Here is an 11,835-nt window from a genome sequence, read left to right as displayed (position 1 = left end):
AAGATGTAGACCAACATATGACCAACCAATGGCTCCAAACAGCTGGGCTGAAATCCCAAACAGAGGGCTTTATCATCGCTGCCCAAGACCAGGCCATCAAGACCAGTTACTCCCCGAGCAAAATCCTCAAAGATGGCACAGACCCAGCATGCAGGATATGTGGTCAATTCCAGGAAACCATTGACCATATGGTGGCAGGGTGCCCTGAGCTGGCCAAAACTGAATACCAACAAAGACACAACAAGGCCGCCACATATCTTATGGGACATGCCAGTACAGACAGATCATGAGATGAAGGCCAACAGACCAGACATCATCATCATCAAGGACAAAAAAGACAAAAGCTGCCTACTCATCGACATGTCCATCCCGACTGAAAGGAGCACCTCATTAAAAGTAACTGGAAAACTGTCCAAATATAAAGACCTTGAAATAGAGATTGAACGATTGTGGGGAATGAAAACCACAACAATACCAGTAGTGATAGGATCCCTGGGACTTGTAAAAAAGGGATGGAGAAATATATCCAACGGATCCCGGGTAACATCAGAATACAAGAACTACAGAAGATATCACTACTTGGAACATCTCATATCCTAAGAAAGGCACTATCCATCAAATAGACTTCATTCTAACCCTAGGCCCAAGGAATGGGACCAGTTATGATGTTGTACTATGACATGAACTTAAAGGAAATTTGTATAATAATAATACTAATAATAATATTGATACAAATACATTTTATTTGTCGGCGCCTTTCAGAACACAGTTAAAAAAAAGCAGCACTGTATCAGACAACATAAAATCAAAACAAAGCAGGGTAGACAATGAAAAGTTAACACAACAGATAAGTATTAAATCATCATCTGCAGTCAATCATTGTGTCAAACATGCCAAGTGTTCAAAGGAAACCCCATGCTAACATAAGCACAGAAATAGGGGAGACAAGGGCTTCTTGTCACATGGGTATGTTTTTTTTTCTCAAGAGTGAGCTGCAGATGTTGTGTTAGCAAATGAGGAGGAGGAGGAGGAGGGAGGTGGTGAGATGTGAATGTGTCAGGTGAACTCATAATAAGTGTTGGTCCTTGTGTGGATACTGAGCTGCTCACATGACATAAAGCCTGAAGAAGACACGCTGCAGATCCCTTTCCAGATGGTTTGCCTTCATGTGACGCTTCCAGCCACACTGACGCTGGGACTAAAGCTGGTCTTGCTTATACGTAAGCCTTATCTAGTTTATTATCAAGGTCTTTCATGAATCAAGACTCTCAGTTTGAGATATTTTTTTGCCCCCGTCTTGAAATAATATGGAGGTCGTCGATATATCCCTGCCACATTTTCTCACATTTCTTGTACAAAGCATGGAAAGTGTTTCTGGAGCAGGTTGTGTTTGGGCAACGTGGAAGGTTTTGTACAAGATGTTTTGCAGCTGAAACTCCTTCTGCGTGTCTCTGCTTTCTTCACAGGAGAAGTGGGGTGCGTCACCTTTCAGCAGTCTGCACCCCAAATAGTCAAAGAGGGCACCGCAGACCTCCAGATTACCTGCAGCCATGACGACAGCAACCTTGATTGGATGTTGTGGTACCAACAGAGAGTTAGGTCGATGACCCTCATTGGGTATAGACTTCCTACCGGTGACCCCACCTATGAGGGTCAGTTTGCAAATGAATTTAGCATCACAAGAGAAGACACTTTGAAGGGGGCGCTGATGATCCTAAATGTGAGTGTGTCTCACTCGGCTGTGTATTTCTGCGCTGCCAGTCAACACAGTAATGTGGTTTAATACCGCCGCTTCACTGGAAACCTGCCGAGAACAGGGGGACTGGTGTGTTGATGGAAGCAGCTGAAGGACACGCTGCATCCCTTTACTTTCATTTTAGAGCTCAGACTCTCTTCTCTCAGCACCAAGAGCCGCGTGCAGCGCTGTTTCCTTCACAGCTACAAAACAACAGTTAATATTTACACCAGAACAGTACTGCCAATGCTTACTGCCAAAGCTGAGCAACTCCAAACCAAACGTTTCCCCTCAGACAAGTCGTTACTACACATCTAGAGGCTTTGGGGCTCTTTGCAGCTCGTTTCCTCCTCTGTAGCTTACTTTTTCAAAGGAAGGACTCAGAAAACACAAAAGTGGAATATTAGCCGTCGATATTTGACCAGCTCAATAAGCCCATAGACGTTTCTGCAACATTTGATCAAGTGAAAAACTTTACTGGTGTTCTGGTTTGAATAGAGAGTTTTCACAACAGAGGTTAGAAATGGTATTGAATGAATGAATGATGAATGAATGAATGAATGAATGAATGAAAGCCTTTATTCGTCGTTGCATAGCTGCACAACAAATTAATTGCAACACCCCAGTGGTACAAACAACATAAAAATAATTAAAAAGCTAAATAAAATAAAATTATATATATAAGCAATACACCAAATAAACAGACACACATTTGCAGCACAATCACATATAACTAATCTATGGATAAGGGTAAAAACAAGAGTAATATCTATTAGTACAATACATAACCAGTCTGTGTATTGAATATACATGCTATATGGATATCTGACATATAATGTTACCATGCAGAAAAGTAAGACCACAGAGAGAGGAGGAGTATACAGAGGAGACACAGAGAGTCTGCTGGTCAGCTGTTGTCATGTGTCATTTAGATTTTCCTGAATGTGTTTTTAAAGGAAGGCAGGCAAGAAGGAAGGGGGGAGGGGGGAGGGTCTGAAATTATAAAATAAAAACAGAAAATGGCAGCACACCACCTGACGTGATGCTGAGGGCAGTGAGGCAGGTGACGTTGGCAAATCAATCAATCAGAGTACAGTGAAGGATGATAACATTAACTACCGTACGCTGGTTCGATACTGTAAGACATTCACCACAGCTGAAATAGAAAGCCACACAGCCGTCCCAACTACGGTGGTTGGGTATAAATGTCCACGGCAGTTTTTTAGCCCAGACTTGGAGCTGCAGCTTGAGCAGTACCTTATGAGACCAGCTGACATCATTTTGGTTTGTCACCAACTGAGGGGAGAAAGCTGGCGTACCAATCTGCAGTGGCACGAGAGCTGCAGTTTCCTCCAACCTGGGCTGGAAGAGAAGAAGCCAGCAGCGAGAGGTTTACACACTTCTTAAAGCACCATCCTACCCTCTCTCCCAGAAAGCCAGAGGCAACTAGCCTCGCCGGGGCAAGTGCCTTTAACAAGGAGAAAGTCAAGGCTTTCTTTGACAATCTGGAGGAGGTGTTAGGCCAACATTCACTGGGACCAGGGGACATCTGGAATATGGAGGAAACTTGTGTGACGACTGTGCAGAAACCAGACTGATTGGGGGTCAGGCACGGGTTTAAACAGGTAGGGCCACTGACATCTGGGGAAAAGGGTACACTAGTGACACTACCATGTGTTGTCTCAGCAACAGGGAAGAATATTCCCCCCTACTTGATATTCCCTCGGTTGAACTTCCGTGATCACTTCCTCAACTGGCAGCAAATGAGGAGCAAACCCCTCTGGCTGGAAGAAGGAAACACACCGTGGATTTCCTCTGTCATTATGCTGAACATACCAAGTATGTAAAGGAAAAGCCATGCTTACTCCTTCTGGACTACCACGACTCCCATCTTTCCATTGATGGACTAAATTTTGCCAAAGACAATGGCATAATTATGCTGTCCTTCCCACCCCACTGCTCACATACGCTGCAACCTTTGAACCGAACAGTTTATGGGCCACTGAACAGACACAACCTCAGTGTCTGATTTCTGGATGAGGAACTTCTTCTTCTTTCAGCTTTTTCCCTGTTTTGCAGAGGTCACCGAAGCAGTTTTTGCAGTTAAGAACAGGACGCTGCGAGGTCACAGCACCAATGCTAGCTGTTGTTAATGCGGGCCTCGACCAATCCGGTATGGTTTTGTCAATCCGCATACTGAATTGGCAAAATTTTACATCGGATATCCTTCCCGATACAACCATTAACCCTATGGATGGGGGCGCAGGTAAAGCGCTGGATGCCGTCCCAGTATAAATGGACTTGCATCCATGCCTGTTGCCATATTATTTGATAAGTAACAACCCAGGGAAAACAATGACAATCTCCCTGGGATTGTGGCAATATCCTGTCCTCTGGCTGCAACTCCACTGAATATTCAGGCCAGATTTCGGGTGACAGGGATCCAACCTTACAACAGGGATGTGTTCTTGGAGACAGTATTTACACCATCCTGTCTCAGATCGCCCCTTTCAGGACTCAGCCCTTCCAGGCCTCAGCACCAACCCAGTCTTACATGGCCCCAGCATTAACCCAGCCCTGCCCATTAGTACTCCTCCGAGCCATCCCGGTCGCTGCTCCACCCCCTCAACCAATCCAGGGAGGGCTGCAGACTACCACATGTCTCCTCCGATACATGTGGACTAGCCAGCCACGTCTTTTCACCTGACAGTGAGGAGTGTCAACAGAGGGACGTAACGCATGGGAGGGTCACGCTACCCCCCCAGACGCTCTTCCCCGCAGAACAGGCGTCCAGAACGACCACAGAAGGTGCTAGTGCAGCAACCAGGACATACCCACGTCCGGCTTCCCACCCACAGACACGCCCAATTGTGTCTGTAGGGATGCCCAACCAACACGGAGATAACACGGGGATTCGAACCGCCGATCCCCGTGTTGATAGGCAACGGAATAGACCGTTACACTACCGGACGCCCCCTTGGAATGCAATTTTAAACAATATGATGAATTGATCCCAAGATATATAAAAGAGTGTGAAAACTGTGACCAGATGTCCCGGTTTCCTCTACAAGCAGCCAGTTGAACCTGTACTACAACACCACCAAAACCTCAAGCATGAACACAAGACAGGGAACTATTCGTGTGTAGGCTGATTAACACAAATCCTTTGAAAATAATACTGAAAATTTGAACTGGGCATGCGTGGAGACGATTTTTTTTTCACTCAAGATTGAGCTGCAGATCTTGTGTTAGCAAATGAGGAGGAGGGAGGTGGTGAGATGTGAATGTGTCAGGTGAAATCATAATAAGTGTTGGTCCTTATGTGGATACTGAGCTGCTCACATGACATAAAGCCTGAAGAAGACACGCTGCAGATCCCTTTCCAGATGGTTTGCCTTCATGTGATGCTTCCAGCCACACTGACGCTGGGACTTCAGCTGGTCTTGCTTATACGTAAGCCTTATCTAGTTTATTATCAAGGTCTTTCATGAATCAAGACTCTCAGTTTGAGATATTTTTTGCCCCCATCTTGAAATAATATGGAGGTCGTCGATATATCCCTGCCACATTTTCTCACATTTCTTGTACAAAGCATGGAAAGTGTTTCTGGAACAGGTTGTGTTTGGGCACCGTGGAAGGTTTTGTACAAGATGTTTTGCAGCTGAAACTCGTTCTGCGTGTCTCTGCTTTCTTCACAGGAGAAGTGGGGTGCGTCACCTTTCAGCAGTCTGCACCCCAAATAGTCAAAGAGGGCACCACAGACCTCCAGATTACCTGCAGCCATGACGACAGCAGCCTTGTCTTGATGTTGTGGTACCAACAGAGAGTTAGGTCGATGACCCTCATTGGGTCTGGACTTGCTAACAATGCCCCCAACTATGAGGGTCAGTTAGCAAAGCAATTTGGGATCACAAGAGAAGACACTTTGAAGGGGGCGCTGATCATCCTAAATGTGAGCGTGTCTCACTCGGCTGTGTATTTCTGCGCTGCCAGTCAACACAGTAATGTGGTTTAATACCGCTGCTTCACTGGAAACCTGCCGAGAACAGGGGGACTGGTGTGTTGATGGAAGCAGCTGAAGGACACGCTGCATCCCTTTACTTTCATTTTAGAGCTCAGACTCTCTTCTCTCAGCACCAAGAGCCGCGTGCAGCGCTGTTTCCTTCAAAGCTACAAAACAACAGTTAATATTTACGCCAGAACAGTACTGCCAATGCTTACTGCCAAAGCTGAGCAACTCCAAACCAAACGTTTCCCCTCAGACAAGTCATTACTACACATCTAGAGGCTTTGGGGCTCTTAGCAACTCGTTTCCTCCTCTGTAGCTTACTTTTTCAAAGGAAGGACTCAGAAAACACAAAAGTGGAATATTAGCCGTCGATATTTGACCAGCTCAATAAGCCCATAGACGTTTCTGCAACATTTGATCAAGTGAAAAACTTTACTGGTGTTCTGGTTTGAATAGAGAGTTTTCACAACAGAGCTTAGAAATGGTAATGAAAGAATGAATGAATATCTTTATTTGATGTTGCGCAGCTGTACAAGAGATTAGGTGCAACTCCCCAGTGGTAGAAACAAGATAGAAAATAATTAAAAATGTTAATTAAATAAAATAAAATATATACAAATGTAGCGCTATCTATCCCTTTTAACTGTCAAGGACAACGCTCCTGAGTTCTCTATACAACTTGGTATCCAATAAACTATTGAAGTATGGTAACTTCTCTTTTTATGTGTTTAAAGTATGTTCTAAAGGCTCTAAATGTCTTACAGTGTCATCTGGTAACTCCAGCTAAAAAGGTTGACTACCCCTTTAAGGCGCTCAAATATGGCATATGACCCCTTTAAGGCAATCTAACATGGTCTAGACACCTCAATGTGTCACCGAGTAACTTATATTGAAATGGTGGACTAGCCCTTTAAGGTTGTCTCAATATGTCACTTACCATAGCCTATACACCACAGGAATAAACACACATGAATAATCCACACTCACACAGGTACATAGAATTATATATACAAATGTATTATGAGTAATAATTATTAGAATGAATGAAAGTGATAAGCCTCAATGGCTAACAAGCATCTGCATTCAGATATACACAAATTAATCAGACTAACACATTAGCATACAGCTCAATAACCCTGTAACTAAGCCGGCAATAAAATAAAAGAAAGTCAACCCCCAGTTGCAGTCCTGTTTCTTTATCGGGTACGTTGGGACCCTAAACAGCCCTCTTCGCTCCCCTTGGAAGCCCGCACATCCAGCTTGTACTCACAAAGAATTAATGCTCCTCTTCGTCTCGCGCTTCCCACCGCAGCGAATGTCAGGCCGGCAGCCCTCCTAGCTAACTGGCTAGTTAGCCGTTAGCCGTTAGCACCATCTCACGGTCGAACCGTGCGCTCGCCTCGGCAGACCAACACGGCAACAGACGACTCCTTCTGCGTTCCTCGATGGTCGCATGAACCCACCACTACACTGTAACTGATAACGTTACTTCGCTAAACTAGAAGACGGCCCGACTCACCGTGGGGAGAGCCCCTCACCGCATCCAGTCCATTCGCCCGTCTTGCTGCACTAGCAACGAACACCGACTGGCTAGCTCGCTCCGTAACGTCGCTGGGTCCCCATATGGGACTGACGAGTAGTCAGTTTGTCTCCCCAGTTCACACAAACAGTTCCCAGGATGGGTCTCGGTCAGACACCCGCACACATCACTGTTCACTAAACTTCAATTACATTTCTCTCACCGCAAAATAGCATAAAACAACTCGACATCAAACTGCTCCGTTTCGCTCACACAAGGGACGAGAGACCTCCTTCTCTCCGTCCAGTCTGCTCGTGCTGACGTTCCCCGCTCCCCTAGCAACCAATCACATTCAAGGTAAGTTATTCTCTCCACAGCCAACCAATCACAACAATAGTAAGTTTTCAGCAATAACAGTAAATGCATTTCACATTGGTAAACAACTGTTTTGTCGAACAATATCAACAATATAATATATTCATATTCAAAAGGTATACAAAATAACAAACATAGGCCAAACTCTTATCTAATAGTGCAATGTCATATATCTAAGGCCTATAATTTAACCACAGGGTTACACAAATAGGCAAAATACACATACAAATCTGCAGCGCAATCACCACATAAGTAATATATGCATAAGCGTAAAAAGTGTGATATCTATTGGTACACTAGATAAATAGTCTGTGTATTGAATATAAACGCTATATGGATATCTGAAATATCATAATCTTACCATGCAGAAAAATTAACACCACAGAGGACTGTGTCGGTTCAAAGGTCACAACATGACGAAATTAAGATATGCTGCCCATTTTGATCTACGAGAGAGTGAACCAATCAAATGGACTTGCATCCATGCCTGTTGCCATATTACTTGATAAGTAACAACCCAGGGAAATCAATCACAATCTCCCTGGGATTGTGGCAATATCACATCCTCTGGCTGCAACCCCACTGAATATTCAGGCCGGCTTTCGGGTGACAGGGATCCAACCTTACAACAGGGATGTGTTCTTGGAGACAGTATTTGCACCATCCTATGTCTCAGATCGCCCTTTTCAGGCCCCAGCACCAACCCAGTCTTGCCAGGCCCCAGCATTAACCCAGCCCTGCCCATTAGCACTCTTCCCAGCCATCCTGGTCGCTGCTCCACCCCCTCTGCCGATCCGGGCAGGGCTGCAGACTACCACATGTCTCCTCTGATACACGTGGACTAGCCAGCCACTTCTTTTCACCTGACAGTGAGGAGTGTCACCAGAGGGACGTAAGGCATGGGAGGATCACGCTACCCCCCCCCCCCCAAGACGCTCTTCCCCGCCGAGCAGGCGCCCAGAACGACCACAGAAGGTGCCAGTGCAGCAACCAGGACATACCCACGTCCGGTTTCCCACCCGCAGACACGGCCAATTGTGTTACCCGGACGCCCCCCTTGGTGTGTAATTTTTAACAATATGATGAATTGATCCCAAGATATATAAAAGAGTGTGAAAAGTGTGACCAGATGTCCCGGTTTCCCCTACAAGCAGCCAGTTGAACCTGTACTACAACACTACCAAAACCTCAAGCATGAACACAAGACAGGGAACTATTCGTGTGTAGGCTGATTAACACAAATCCTTTGAAAAAAATACTGAAAATTTGAACTGGGCATGCGCGGAGACGATTTTTTTTTCACTCAAGATTGAGCTGCAGATCTTGTGTTAGAGGATGAGGAGGAGGAGGGAGGTGGTGAGATGTGAATGTGTCAGGTGAACTCATAATAAGTGTTGGTCCTTGTGTGGATACTGAGCTGCTCACATGACATAAAGCCTGAAGAAGACACGCTGCAGATCCCTTTCCAGATGGTTTGCCTTCATGTGATGCTTCCAGCCACACTGACGCTGGGACTTCAGCTGGCCTTGCTTATACGTAAGCCTTATCTAGTTTATTATCAAGATGTTTCATGAGTCAAGACTCTCAGTTTGAGGTATTTTTTGTCCCCGTCTTGAAATAATATGGAGGTCGTCGATATATCCCTGCCACATTTTCTCACATTTCTTGTACAAAGCATGGAAAGTGTTTCTGGAGCAGGTTGTGTTTGGGCAACGTGGGAGGTTTTGTACAAGATGTTTTGCAGCTGAAACTCCTTCTGCGTGTCTCTGCTTTCTTCACAGGAGAAGTGGGGTGCGTCACCTTTCAGCAGTCTGCACCCCAAATAGTCAAAGAGGGCACCGCAGACCTCCAGATTACCTGCAGCCATGACGACAGCAACCTTGATTGGATGTTGTGGTACCAACAGAGAGTTAGGTCGATGACCCTCATTGGGTATGGATATGGTAAAAATGCCCCCAACTATGAGGGTCAGTTTGAAAATGAATTTGGGATCACAAGAGAAGACACTTTGAAGGGGGCGCTGATCATCCTAAATGTGAGTGTGTCTCACTCGGCTGTGTATTTCTGCGCTGCCAGTCAACACAGTAATGTGGTTTAATACCGCCGCTTCACTGGAAACCTGCCGAGAACAGGGGGACTGGTGTGTTGATGGAAGCAGCTGAAGGACACGCTGCATCCCTTTACTTTCATTTTAGAGCTCAGACTCTCTTCTCTCAGCACCAAGAGCCGCGTGCAGCGCTGTTTCCTTCACAGCTACAAAACAACAGTTAATATTTACACCAGAACAGTACTGCCAATGCTTACTGCCAAAGCTGAGCAACTCCAAACCAAACGTTTCCCCTCAGACAAGTCGTTACTACACATCTAGAGGCTTTGGGGCTCTTTGCAACTCGTTTCCTCCTCTGTAGCTTACTTATATATATATATATATATATATATATATATATATATATATATATATATATATATATATATATATATATATATATATATATATATTTGTGTGTGATCTATCACATCAGTAGTAATCACCAAAAACAAAAACTAAATATTTTCATCTGATGTTAACAGACTGACAATGCTACTGGTTTAAACCTTTCCGCTGCCTACGTCAGAGCTGGGGTCAGGTGCATGCGCATTATAACTGTAAGCAAGTACATCACGACAGTATGTCACCTAAAAGGGTTTATCCGTCTGGCACGGAGAAGCGAAAGAGGAGCAGAGCAGAGGAGGACACTCTCGCTGTGACTGTGGCTTCTGCAGAGCGCAGCTTTTCCAAGCTGAAATTGATGAAAACATATTTAAGATCTTCCATGGCTCACGAGAGACTGGGTGGACTGGCACTTATAAGCATTAACAATACAGTTGGCCGTGAGATCTCCTACAATGACGTCATAAATGACTTTGCCGCCGGGAAACAAAGATGTTAAGGAGAATGATGAATTAAAGCACTTGGGATATTTTCTGAACCATTAGCACACCTTTGAACACCACAGTTTTCCAAAAAAGTTTTTATTCATCTACATATTCTTTAATCTTTATCGTTATGTTGTTATATGTTAGAAGTTCCTCTGTTCATTGTATGACATTATTTAAGTTTCTATTTAGTTTATTTAATTTTGTCTCTTTTTTGCATTTTATATAAGAAAACAATTTATTTCTTTGTTACTGTTCTGCACTTTTGCACAGTTCAAAAGCAACTAAAGTAGTTGTTCAGTAAATGCATTGTCTGCTGGTTTATTCTAAGACTTTCCAGCCCAGTAGTAAGCCATGACAATGGTATGGTAACGATCAAGCATGGACATAATATTGTCGGTGGGTTTAGCTCTGCCTACAACTACCCTCCACGTTGAAAGTTGACGTTAAAGGGGTACCTAGAACGTTGAACGGTGACGAATAGGTCGTCCTCAACACGTCCATATGTGACGAGTTGGGAGTGAGAATGTGTAGGCACTCCACATACACACTGACTGTTTGATGAGGTCCGGATGGGGTACATAAGTTTCAGTCAAACAAAACCTTCGGGTTTCTGTTTAACTACAGTCTCGTCATCCGTGGTCGTTACAGTACCCTCCTCCTTCGGGAACCGGCTCCCTCTGGACTCGCGCGCTTCCGATGGCCTCACGGTCTCGCCATCCCACTTCTGACGCCAATGTAGCGAATTCAGGGGGCAGCCGGGAATCCGCCTCAGCCGGGAATCCGCCTCAGCCGGGAAGCGCGCTAACCAGTCAACTAAAGGGTCCGACCCGTTAGCCAAGGGCTGGCGAGTTTAGCCATCCGTGGTCGTTACAGAGGATTTCAGTCCCCAACAACACAGGAGTGCTTATTTGTCTATAGCCACACACAAACACTCACGTGCAGGAGTGGTGTGGCTGAAGAAATGGTCCTGCATTTTCCATCCTTGCTGTCCTTCCATGGAGCATCTCGATGAATGAGCAAATAGATGGGTTCTGGTGTGACTCGGTTCAGATGCGTGGAGCTTACAATTAGAGTCGCGACTCTTAATGAACAAAACATCAACCTGTTTAAAGGTAGCCTACCATTAAACTCTAAACTGGGATCCTTCGAGGGAAAGACGGGAGCCCAACACATTCCAGCGATGCAAATTCATCATCCTGATGAATTCAGAAAGAGAGTAAAATAGATGTACAGGGACATTAGTGGGTCTGCCCTTTTGCTCTTTTTGCTCGCATTTGA

This window comes from Lampris incognitus, chromosome 16 (assembly GCF_029633865.1).
Source record: "Lampris incognitus isolate fLamInc1 chromosome 16, fLamInc1.hap2, whole genome shotgun sequence".
In the NCBI taxonomy this organism is placed as follows: domain Eukaryota; kingdom Metazoa; phylum Chordata; class Actinopteri; order Lampriformes; family Lampridae; genus Lampris; species Lampris incognitus.
The sequence above is the reverse complement of the archived record's forward strand: the minus strand, read 5'-3'. Positions refer to the sequence as shown.